General features: G+C 36.2%; 1 non-coding gene across 1 annotated transcript; it reads right to left on the bottom strand.

The window, feature by feature from the left end:
• Window positions 1–3,379: 3,379 nt before the first annotated feature.
• LOC136207706 (small nucleolar RNA R71) lies at window positions 3,380–3,486 on the bottom strand. Its single transcript, XR_010676835.1, has one exon. It is a non-coding gene; the product is annotated as a small nucleolar RNA R71 (small nucleolar RNA).
• Between the last annotated feature and the right edge of the window lie 8,111 nt (window positions 3,487–11,597).

Here is an 11,597-nt window from a genome sequence, read left to right as displayed (position 1 = left end):
TGCTAGGGTTTGGCTCGCCGTCGCTCGCTTGGGCTTCTCTGCCGCCACTCTTCTCTGCCGCCGCTCTTCCTCTTGTCGCCTCTGTTCGTCGTTCTTCCTCTCTCCAGGGCTGTGTCGGTTCTCGCGATATGCCTTAGATCGATAGTCTTTTCTTTTCGTTGAAAGGAAGGAGAAGGCTCTGCTTGGGTTTGGATCGCCGCCGCTCTGTTTGGGCTTGGTCGTCGCCGCTATTCTCTGCCGCCGTCCTTTTCTGTTGCTGTGTCGGATCTCGCATTGTATTTGCGGATCTGTCGCCGGCTCGTTCTCGCCTGCCGACCGCCGTCGTCGCGCCTTCGCCGTCATGCGTTTCTTTTGCCGCGATCGACTGGATTACCTGTTGAAGAATTACCTGATCTATGTTCATTAAAAGAATTATAAAATAATAAAAATTATAACAGATCTATGTTCATTAAGAATCATATTGAGAAAGATAATAATCTCTAATTTACCATATTCTTTGGTGATAGAAAGAATTGTATACAAAATATCATCTTAATTTTTTTGGTTTGGGTGGTTTGATCGGTTACCTAGGGTTTGTGAGGCTACGTCTATCGCAGATCTAATGGAGATGGATTGTTCCATTGCTCATCTTTTTTCTAGATCCGCTTTCTTGAAAAATGCCTTACCTGGATCTAATAATACTGAGAATTGTCCTCCTTCGAGACCCGGGCCCTCTGCTGGACCTAAGTCCTATGCGGCTACCCTTGTCGGTGCTGATAGTTCTGCGGCTTTTTCTCCGGATGTTCCGCCGCTCGTGGATCGATCTCTTATATCAGAAGAAGGCGGCTTTAAAGCCGTCAAAATACAACAGGATATTTATAATGAAAGGCTTAATCTTTGTAAGCATTCTATTATCGGACATATCACTCTTGCTAAAGGGGAATCTCCTTGGAAGCAGCCGAACTTGAAGGCCAAACTTTCATCTATTTGGGGTGGTTCGCCTAATTGGAAATTGATTTCTCTTGGTAGAGGTTTTTACCACATCATTTTTTCGTCCGCAGAGGCTTTACAATATGTTTGGAGTCGTGGTGCCATTGCTCTTAGGCCAGGGATTATGCGTTTCATTCCTTGGAGTCTGTTAAGCCCAAAATATACCTAAAATATCATTAACATTTACATCATTTTTATTACAAATTCGTGTTATTTATATCTGTTTAGATTACTTTTACTCTCGAATATCTTTCTTTCTTGCAAGGTACCTAAATATTTGGTAAAATCCAAATAGGAACGAAAAAGGATCTAAAACAGAAGAAAAACCCTACAAAAGGAGTCAAAGACGACGTAAATCGAAAGCGCCAAGTCGAAGACACGAATGAAAGCTAAGAAGTGAGAAAAATCACCGGGCTGCGACAGTGGATCCTCAACCCACGGCCGCGACACGCGTGGTATAGCTATTTCTCCCCTTCGTCCGAAGCTCAACTCAATGCTACGTCATTCACGGCCGCGGATTACCATCCTCGGTAAGTGCAGAAATTTTACAAAGAGCATTTAACACATGCTGAAAATCCAAGAAACGCGTTCGTTCAAGTGGATAAAGACGTCCTTTCACAACGGACACGACTCTTAACTAACGGATACATCACTTCAAACACAACCCTTCAACATTTATAAATAAAGAGTTGATGCTGAGAAAAAGTAGCAGTGAAATGTTATAATATAGATATAGAATCAGAGCGTAGAACTTATGTCGAAGTTCTAAGTAAACACATTTCGAGAGTTAGAAATTAGATTCTGTACAAAACAAGATGAGGTACACATATTGTTTATAGTTTAATTACAACTCAGTAGCGTTTAGACATTGTTCCAGTTTTAGTTTGCATCATGGTAGTGGCCGATCGAATCCCTATTACGAAGTTACAGCGAGAAGATTGAGTAGAGTGTTCGCCCCTGAGCCTGACAACCTCTTAGGAAACCCAAGGAAGCGGAACCGATCAAGCCCTTCACTTGCACGCCCTCGAAGAACTCGATGCTCCTTGTTCTCTGTAAACTTGTATCAATTTATATTTCATCTAATAAAGTCCGTTCTATTCGACAAATCGTTATGCAGCACTTATGGTAACCAATCCAATATAAGTGAGGCTGGTGTTTTCATTAATATGCACTTGAATTCAAAATCATTACAAGGAAACTTTGTTGAACACTTAGGCAAATTATCATCTCGAAAGAGTTTTAATTTGAGTAAGGGCAACTATCCCGAAAGGGTTTTGTCGCGTTCAAAGCCAATTAATTAGAGGTTCCGTCATTTATTTCATCATCATAATTGATACAAAGTTTAAGTTGTTTTCTTTGCTTAATGCAAATGAATAAATTCATTCGTTTTTCTAAAAAGTTCTAAATGTTCCTGTTTTGTAAAATTCATCCTTAAAATCAGAAGACCTTTCTAACAATCGATTTATTCTAAATATAAAATCTTATTCCAGCATTTTCAAATACTCAAAGTTCACAAATTCAGTTAAACAAATTTCCTAAATTCAATTAAACCAATTTTCCCTTTTCATTTACATTTAATAGTAAATCTAACTAGTTCGAAATTAACAGATTCAAAAAATAAGTTTTTTTCGTTAAAAAAATGTATCCCTGTGGGATCGATATTTTTATTACTACAAGCGAAACCGTGCACTTGCGGAAATCGCTCAACAAGTTTTTGGCGCCGTTGCCGGGGATATGCCAAAATTTTTGACAAAATTTTTATTTTTCGTATTTTATTTTCGAATATAGGTTTATACATTATTTTTATACAATTTTTATATTTTATTTATTTTCAGTTATATAACATACTTGTTTTCAATTTTGTTTTGAAGGCAGTTTGGCTCGTGTAACAATTTCAAGTTCATGCGCAGTTTGCGAAATTCGGGCACGCCACCAGATCCTTTAGATCCAGAAATTGAAAGAACACTTAAGAAAAACAAGAAAAACAACAAAAACAAAGACAAAACACCCTTAAAAACCAAAGTAGACCAGCCAGAGATTATCCATCGACACTTATGGATTATGCTAGGCCAGGAATGACCGGTGTAACTAATAGTGTAGTTAGACCCCGATAAACACAAATCAATTTGAAATTAAGCCTGCTTTGCTTAATATGTTGCAAAACAACGTAACGTTTTATGGACTACCTAACGAAAACCCTAATGCACATTTGACAAATTTCTTAGAAATTTGTGACACTTTTAAAATTACTGATGTAACAGCCGAAGTAATCAAACTTCGCCTCTTTCCTTTCACTTTGAAGGATAATGCAAAAATTTGGTTAACTTCTATGCCTGCTGCAACATTTGAAACTTGGGACCAATTAGCCCAAGCATTTTTACAAAAATATTTTCCCTTAGCAAAAACCGCAAGAGTCATCAAAGAGTTGACTTCTTTTACACAAAATGATAATGAAACTCTTTATGAAGTTTGGGAACGTTTTAAAGAACTTCAACGTTTATGACCACACCACCAACTGCCAGATGCACTTTTAATGCAGACATTCTATAATGGATTAAATCCTACAACTAGAGGTTCATTAGATGCTATGTCTGGAGGGTTATTTATGAAGAAGACGTCCGCCCAAGCAAGAGAACTTTTGGAAGAAATGGCAATCAACAGCAGTATGTGGCCCGCCGAGCGTGGCCATATACCGACGGCGAAACCATCATCCTCAGGTACATCATCGGTTAAAGGTATAATGAATCTTGATCCTGTAGCAATGTTACAAGCCCAATTTTCTGCCTTATCGCAAAAAATTGATAAATTTATGGCACCATGCGATCCTAATGATCCAATCCAGAGAGACATTGATTACGAAGGTATGAATGAGATAGAACAGGTAAATTTTGTCCAAGGACAAAACCAAACTACTAATCCTTATTCTAATACTTATAATCCTGGATGGAGAAATCATCCTAACTTTAACTGGAAAGATGGTAATAATAATAATAATGCAAATGCTAATCAATACCAGATAAATAATTATCAAAATCAAACAAGAGATACGATTAGCACTTTGTCTTCAAAAATCGACAAATTTATTGATGCTATGAATGGAAAGGTAAGTAATCAAGACGATGGTTTTAAACGGATCGAAAGTAAATTCGATCAGCTTATCAAAAACCAATCATCTAGCATCCATAATTTGGAGGTTCAAATTGGACAACTTGCTAAATCAATTCCATCCCGCAAAGAGGGAAGTCTTCCTAGCCAAACGGAAGAAAATCCGAAAGAGCATGTTAAGGCTATCACTCTTCGCTCAGGAAAAAACTATTTAGGTCCGGAAATGCCCGGAAATTCAACTTTACCTGGAAATGATTTACCAAAATCCAAAGAAGATACATTAAAACAAAAAGATACGCCAATTGACTTTAATCCAAAACCTTTTGTACCAAAACCACCTTTTCCACACAGGGTCCGAAATAAGGACCATGATAAACAACTTTTATCATTTTTAGATAAACTTAAAAATTTGCATATAAATTTAACATTCATGGATGCAATTACGCAAATTCCTAACTATGGAAAATTCTTGAAAGATTTAATCTCAAAAAAGATTAGTTGGGAAGGAATTTCATCCATTTCACTTTCTGAAGAATGTAGTTCGATAGTATCAAGCAAATTACCTACTAAACTCAAAGATCCCGGATGCTTTACCATTCCATGTACTTTGGGAAATATGCCATTCCCAAGTTGTCTTTGTGATTTAGGAGCTAGTATAAACTTGATGCCGTTGTCTATTTTTGAGAAATTAGGTTTAGAAGAAGACATCAAGCGTACCAATATGGTTTTGCAATTAGCGGATCAATCCACTAAAAGACCATATGGTATAATTGAAGACGTTTTGGTGAAAGTTGACAAATTTATTTTTCCTACTGACTTTGTTATCTTAGATTTTGCTTATGATGCTAATTGTCCGCTAATCTTTGGTAGACCATTCATGAACACGGGACGTGCTCTAGTTGATGTGTCGGAAGGAAAAGTAGTTTTAAGAATAGGTGACGATAAGATCGAGTTCGATATGAATCGAGCAATGAAATATCCTATGGAGGATTTCGCTTGTATGAAGCTTGATTTAGTTGAAGAATGTGTTAGTGAAATTGTTCAAAGAGAAGAAATAATGGAACCTATAATGGGTGAAGAATTAGAAGATAAGGACCCAGAGCCTTTGATTCGAGAAGATGGACCAGTTCCGCCTTCAGTAGTAGTTCCACCTAAATTAGAACTTAAAGAATTACCAAACCATTTGAGGTACAACAAAGAATATTGGGCTATTAAGGAACTTAACTTCGATTTACAACAAGCAGAAAAACTTAAGTCCAGATGGGACGGACCGTATTTAGTCGTCAAAACATTCGACTATGGTTCTTTGGAACTTGAGGAAACCAACGGTAATCGTTTTAAAGTTAACGGTAATCGATGTAAAATTTATTACGAAAATATTTCCGAAATAGGAACTAATTTCGTAACAAGATTTCCTGACATATAAATCATTTCATTTTTCTAATAGTTAGTTTTTATTATTTTTTATTTTTATTTTTGTTTTGTTTAGATTATATCATTTTATATTAGAATTTTAGATATAGAAAAATATATATCTAATGAGAATTAGAAGAAATTCAGTGATTCTCAGTTGAGAATTTGAAATTCTCAGTTGAGAATTCACATATATAGAATTCTTAAGGAGGTAAGAAATTTCTGAACTTATAGAGAATTTAAAATTCTCAGTTGAGAATTTGGGTATAATTAGTAGCCAGGAAAATTTCTGGACTTATAGAGGATTTCAGATTCTCAGTTGAGAATTCTGATTTCAAATTGAAAGGAAAATTTCTGAACTTACCGAGGATGAGGATTCTCGGTAGAGGATCAGAAATTTGGAGTTTTGACAACTGATTTCCGCAAGGAAATCAGCGTGTCGCGACCGCGGGTCAGCATCCTCGATCGCGACACGGGGAAATTATGCAAAAATTGACCCTTTTTCCAGCAGATGCAACTCTTCAGAAACGAAGCATTAAGTTTCTTCATTTCTAAAAGGGCTGTTTCATGCCTTTTCATTTCAAAAACAACACCTCTTTTCATCCTAGGATCTTATAAATAGGTTCTAGATGTTCAGTTTTCTGTCACTTTCTTTTCATCTCTATCAGAACTATCTCTGATTTTCTTACCATTCAACAACCCAGAAATTAAGTTCAGAACCTTTCTTCCTTACTCATTCCAAACACCATGACTTCCTCAAACACTTCATCTAAGAAAGTTATTGCTTCACGCAATAAACGTGTTGATATATCAGAGCGTTACGGATGTAACTTTCCCATCTTCAATCATGATGAGGGAAGGCGCTTCTTGAAGCTTCGATACACATTCTTTGTCGGAATGCTATACATGGATGACTTTCTTAACGATCAGTTGGGAATTAAAGATGATATGAGTCGCTACATGGAACGTTTAGGATGGACCAGATTTGTTAATATGAAGTTTCCTATAATTGGAGACTGGATATTAGAGTTCTTCTGTACGGTTCGCTTTGTTAACAAGCGTCGGGTGCGTCTTAGTTTTCGTCGGGATGGCAAAACTTTCACTTTTGGATATCCAGAATTACATGCTTGGTTTGGTTTTCCCTTAAAGGATACTATCAAACGTCATCATGGAAGAGACATGACGTCTACTGACATTTGGCGAATGCTCACCGGCATCTGGCCTTTCCACCCAAAACTTGCCTATAATAAGTCTTTCTATTCCAACTCTATGCTATATTTGCATAAGTTTCTGAGTCACAGCCTGTTCGGTCGCACGTTCAGTAGTGTCGTCCAAGAATCTGATCTTTATGTCCTTGGCGATATATTTCAAGGCAACGTGGTAGATTCTTCAAAAATTCTGATGGAGGGTCTTGTTGCCGCATCTAGATCCAAGGCTAAGAAGGTTGGATTCGGGAATATTGTATGTGGAATAATTCTAGGGACCAAGGGAAGTATTTCTGTTCCTTGGAGTGATGCTGAATCTTTCCCAATGCTAGACTATGAGTTTTTAGAATATGAAGGTCTAGTGAAACGAGTATTTCGATCAGGACCCAATTTTCTTTCTGCACCAGAACGTCAAACCTTCGTGCAGTTGAAAATAGAACGCTATAGGGCTAAGAAAATCCCGATTGAAAGGGACAAATTTTTAGCATAGCTTTTGTTTCGTTTGTTTGTAAATATGTTTCTATTCAATAAAAATCTTTCTCTTTTGCATTATTTCCTGTTTTTGATTATTTGGTTAAACTACCATTTAATTCCATAATTCTAAACTAATGCACTTATTAAATGCAAACTTAATCCATTCATTACTAATTAAATGATTAATAACTAAGTTTCAATTCCTTAAATAAAGATTCATTTAACTTACATTAATACATGCACATAAATGCTTCAATTAATTTTAGTTCCAAACCTTTCCTATTCTTAATTTAAGATCCATTAATTAAAGCATTTTTCATTTATTTTTCCATTAATAAGGATAAACCTTTGGTTTTCCTTATCATTTAATGTTTTACATTTATGTTCTTAAGTACAGATTACATTGTCCAGGAGTACAGGATCAAATTTATCAAAGAAATTACACAAATAGGAGTTAATATGCAGATTTGGGTAGCCACGAGGTGATCCGCGGCCGAGAATTAATGGATTCTCGGTAACTTCAGCAAATTTACTCCAAATTCAGACAAAAAATTCGCTGCCAAACGCGATTCGCGGCCGCGAATGGTGTATTTCTCGGTAACTTCAGCAAATTCCCACAACAATTCAAAGAAAAATTGGCTGAAAAACGCGATCCGCGGCCGCGGATACACATCCACGACCGCGACACGCGTGTTAAAGGCAACTCCAAGTCCGGATTTTTGGCCTAATTTTCAACCTTTTTCCTATTCAACCTCTACCTATTACTCTTCTTATTCCTCCTCTACTTACACCTCTTCCTATTCCAACTATACTTATTACTCTTCCTATTCCTACTCTACCTATTAAACTTCCTATTCAAACCCTATATATATACCTATTCCTTACACAAACCTTACACCACCTCCAATTTTAACCAATTCCCTACTCTAACCTCTTCCCAATACTTCCATTTTACTCTTCCCAATTTCATCATTACCCTTTTTAATCACTTACCCCTTTCAATTCAAGTCTACATACAACACTTCTACTTCATCTTCAACCTCAAGCTTTTCTCTCTTTTCATCTTTTTCATCTAAACCCTAAACACCATAACCATGCCTAGACCAAAGCGTGTTGGACACAAGCCGGCTGTCACTGAGGCTAGTCGCCTACAGATTAGTTGCGGGGCTTATTTCGACATTCATTCTGAAGAAGAAGTTGGACGTTTCAAGCACTTTTCAAACGCCAATCGTAAGTTCGTGGATATGCAGTTTCTTGACTTTGATTCGGTAAGGAAGTTGAACTTCACTACATAAATTACTGCTTTTATTGAAACTTTGGGATGGGAAACTTTTGCTTCTATGCGTTTTCCACAAATTCAAGAGTATGTGGTTGAATTTTTGGTTACTTTGACGATGAACAAAAAGAGGACTGAAATTTCTTTTCGGAATAATGGTGTCACCTATACCGTTGATTATGAAGCTATGGGTAACATGTTTGGTTTCCCTACTAGTGATTTTTATGATAAGCCTCGGGATTTTGACAATAACTCTTTTTGGCAAACTCTTTCCGACCAAACTTCTTTTGATTCTAAAAACACTTCAAGCAAGTTGATTAAGGACAATTGTGTGTTCTTCTTTCACAAGTATTTGAGTTTTTCACTTTTTGGTCGTGTTGAGAGTTCGAAGATTCAAGTCCGGGATTTGTTTGTTTGGGATTGTTTGTTCAAGGGTTTACGGGTTGATAGCATTGGAATGATTTTTGACAATTTATATCGTGCTTCGAGGGCTCATACCACTCAAGTCCCTCTCGGTAATTTCATAACCGCTATTGTTTTGGGAGCACGGGATGAATTGGCTACTTTTGATATGTCCACCTACCATGGATATGTTCCGGTTTTGGACATTGCGGCTCTTGAGCGGGCTCATTTGTTGGTTTCTGCGGCTCCTCCGGTTTTTATTTCTTATGCTACCCGTATTGCTCATCTTCGTGGCACTATGGGTGGAGGTGCTTCTAGTTCTCATAATGTAGGTACCGAGGGAGAAGGAGCGGAGGAAGGAGCGGAAGATGTCCCACAAGCCCAAGCAACACAAGATAATGATCCGGTGGATTTAAGGAGAATTTTGAACCAAATCAATGCCAATAATCGACAAATGAATTTACGGATTGATGATTTGGTGGAGAACAACATGGTGATGAATGACAACCTCAATTCTTTGAGGCGTGCGCAAAGATCGACTCGGCATCGGATGCTTTCGTTTTTCCGACGCCGAAATGTGGAAACTTCACCAACACCTCCGGATTCCACGCCGCATGCTTAGGTTTTATCATTTATTTTTATCTTATCTTGTTTTCATTTCAGTTTCGTACATTTTTATTTTCTTATGTTTCGTACAATTTCAGTTTTAATTTAATTTTATGATGCATGTTTTCTTTGCTATATCTTTCATTTCTTTCCGTTTGTTTTATCTTTAACGTTTTATCTCCATTTTTGCACCAATGAGGACATGGTCCAATTTAAGTGTGGGAGGAGATATATACATATATCATTTTTATACAAACGAATGAATGAACGAATGTATGCAAATGAATGAATGAATGTATGCAACACTTGTTTGTTTTCAAAAATACAAAATGCAACGTATATTGCAACACTTTTAAGTATATTGCAACAAATGAAAAAAAATTAACATTTTTTATGAAATATCATTTTTACATTTATATATTAATCATGAGTTAAAATTTTTACGATTATTTTTAGGTTATCATTATCGATAGAAATAAATATTTCTATACGGGTAATATTTTTCAAAATTTTTCACAAATCTTCGACACGATTTTAAGTAAAAATTGTCTCGAGTGAATGTATTTAAGTAATAAATTCTTTATTTTCAATCTCTATTTCATATCATGAAATTCATGATATAATAAATCTTATTTTAAATTTTCAATTAGGTTTATAGGCATTAAATTGAACTAACAATTTTTTTAGCTCGGTTTTGATTTTGTCTTACATTAACACCAATTGAAGTTTTTAAGGAAACTTTAGCCATAATACATGTTGAATTTTAAGTCAATATAGGATGAATGTGCTAATTTTCTTTTTCCCAAGTTATAATCAATAAATCGTATTCTTAACTTTTGGCCACGATTGAGACCAACCTTATCACAATCGAGGTATGAAAGGGAAGAAATTAATAAATAAAGCGTACTTTTGGCCACGGTTGCGACCACCCTTATCACAATCGAGGTATGAAAGGAACGTTTAAATAAGAAAAATTAAGCGTGTTTAAAGTTTAAAGTAACGATTGCGTCCACCCATGGCATGGTCGGTACCTCTTAAGCGAACACAAATAAAATGCATATAAAGTTACGATCGAGACCACCCTTATCACGGGCGTAACTAAGCAAATAAATTAAACTTAATACTCATATATAATAATTCAAGTTTGGGAAAGGAAATTTGGTGCTTTGAAATGCCTTGAGATGAAAGACTCAATAACATGCGTGCTTACATCGTCCCGAATACTTCAATTTAAACATTGAAATACAAGACGAATGATATATCGTACTTATACTAAGTTAGTTTGCTATTTTGCGTATAAATTTGCCATGCAAAGTTAGTCTTTTCGGCTTAACTAATTTAAAAGGTAAACACAAAGATATATGTTTTATTTTCATAAAGAGATTAGTTAAGGAATAAATTCAGTGAAATTTTGCTCGGGACTAGCAAAAGATTAAGTGTGGAGATTTGTTAAGCCCAAAATATACCTAAAATATCATTAACATTTACATCATTTTTATTACAAATTCGTGTTATTTATATCTGTTTAGATTACTTTTACTCTCGAATATCTTTCTTTCTTGCAAGGTACCTAAATATTTGGTAAAATCCAAATAGGAACGAAAAAGGATCTAAAACAGAAGAAAAACCCTACAAAAGGAGTCAAAGACGACGTAAATCGAAAGCGCCAAGTTGAAGACACGAATGAAAGCTAAGAAGTGAGAAAAATCACCGGGCCGCGACAGTGGATCCTCAACCCGCGGTCGCGACACGCGTGGTATAGCTATTTCTCCCCTTCGTCCGAAGCTCAACTCAATGCTACGTCATTCACGGCCGCGGATTACCATCCTCGGTAAGTGCAGAAATTTTACAAAGAGCATTTAACACATGCTGAAAATCCAAGAAACGCGTTCGTTCAAGTGGATAAAGATGTCCTTTCACAACGGACACGACTCTTAACTAACGGATACATCACTTCAAACACAACCCTTCAACATCTATAAATAAAGAGTTGATGTTGAGAAAAAGTAGCAGTGAAATGTTATAATATAGATATAGAATCAGAGCGTAGAACTTATGTCGAAGTTCTAAGTAAACACATTTCGAGAGTTAGAAATTAGATTCTGTACAAAACAAGATGAGGTACACATATTGTTTATAGTTTAATT

Source organism: Euphorbia lathyris, chromosome 9, assembly GCF_963576675.1.
Source record: "Euphorbia lathyris chromosome 9, ddEupLath1.1, whole genome shotgun sequence".
In the NCBI taxonomy this organism is placed as follows: domain Eukaryota; kingdom Viridiplantae; phylum Streptophyta; class Magnoliopsida; order Malpighiales; family Euphorbiaceae; genus Euphorbia; species Euphorbia lathyris.
The sequence above is the reverse complement of the archived record's forward strand: the minus strand, read 5'-3'. Positions and strand labels throughout refer to the sequence as shown.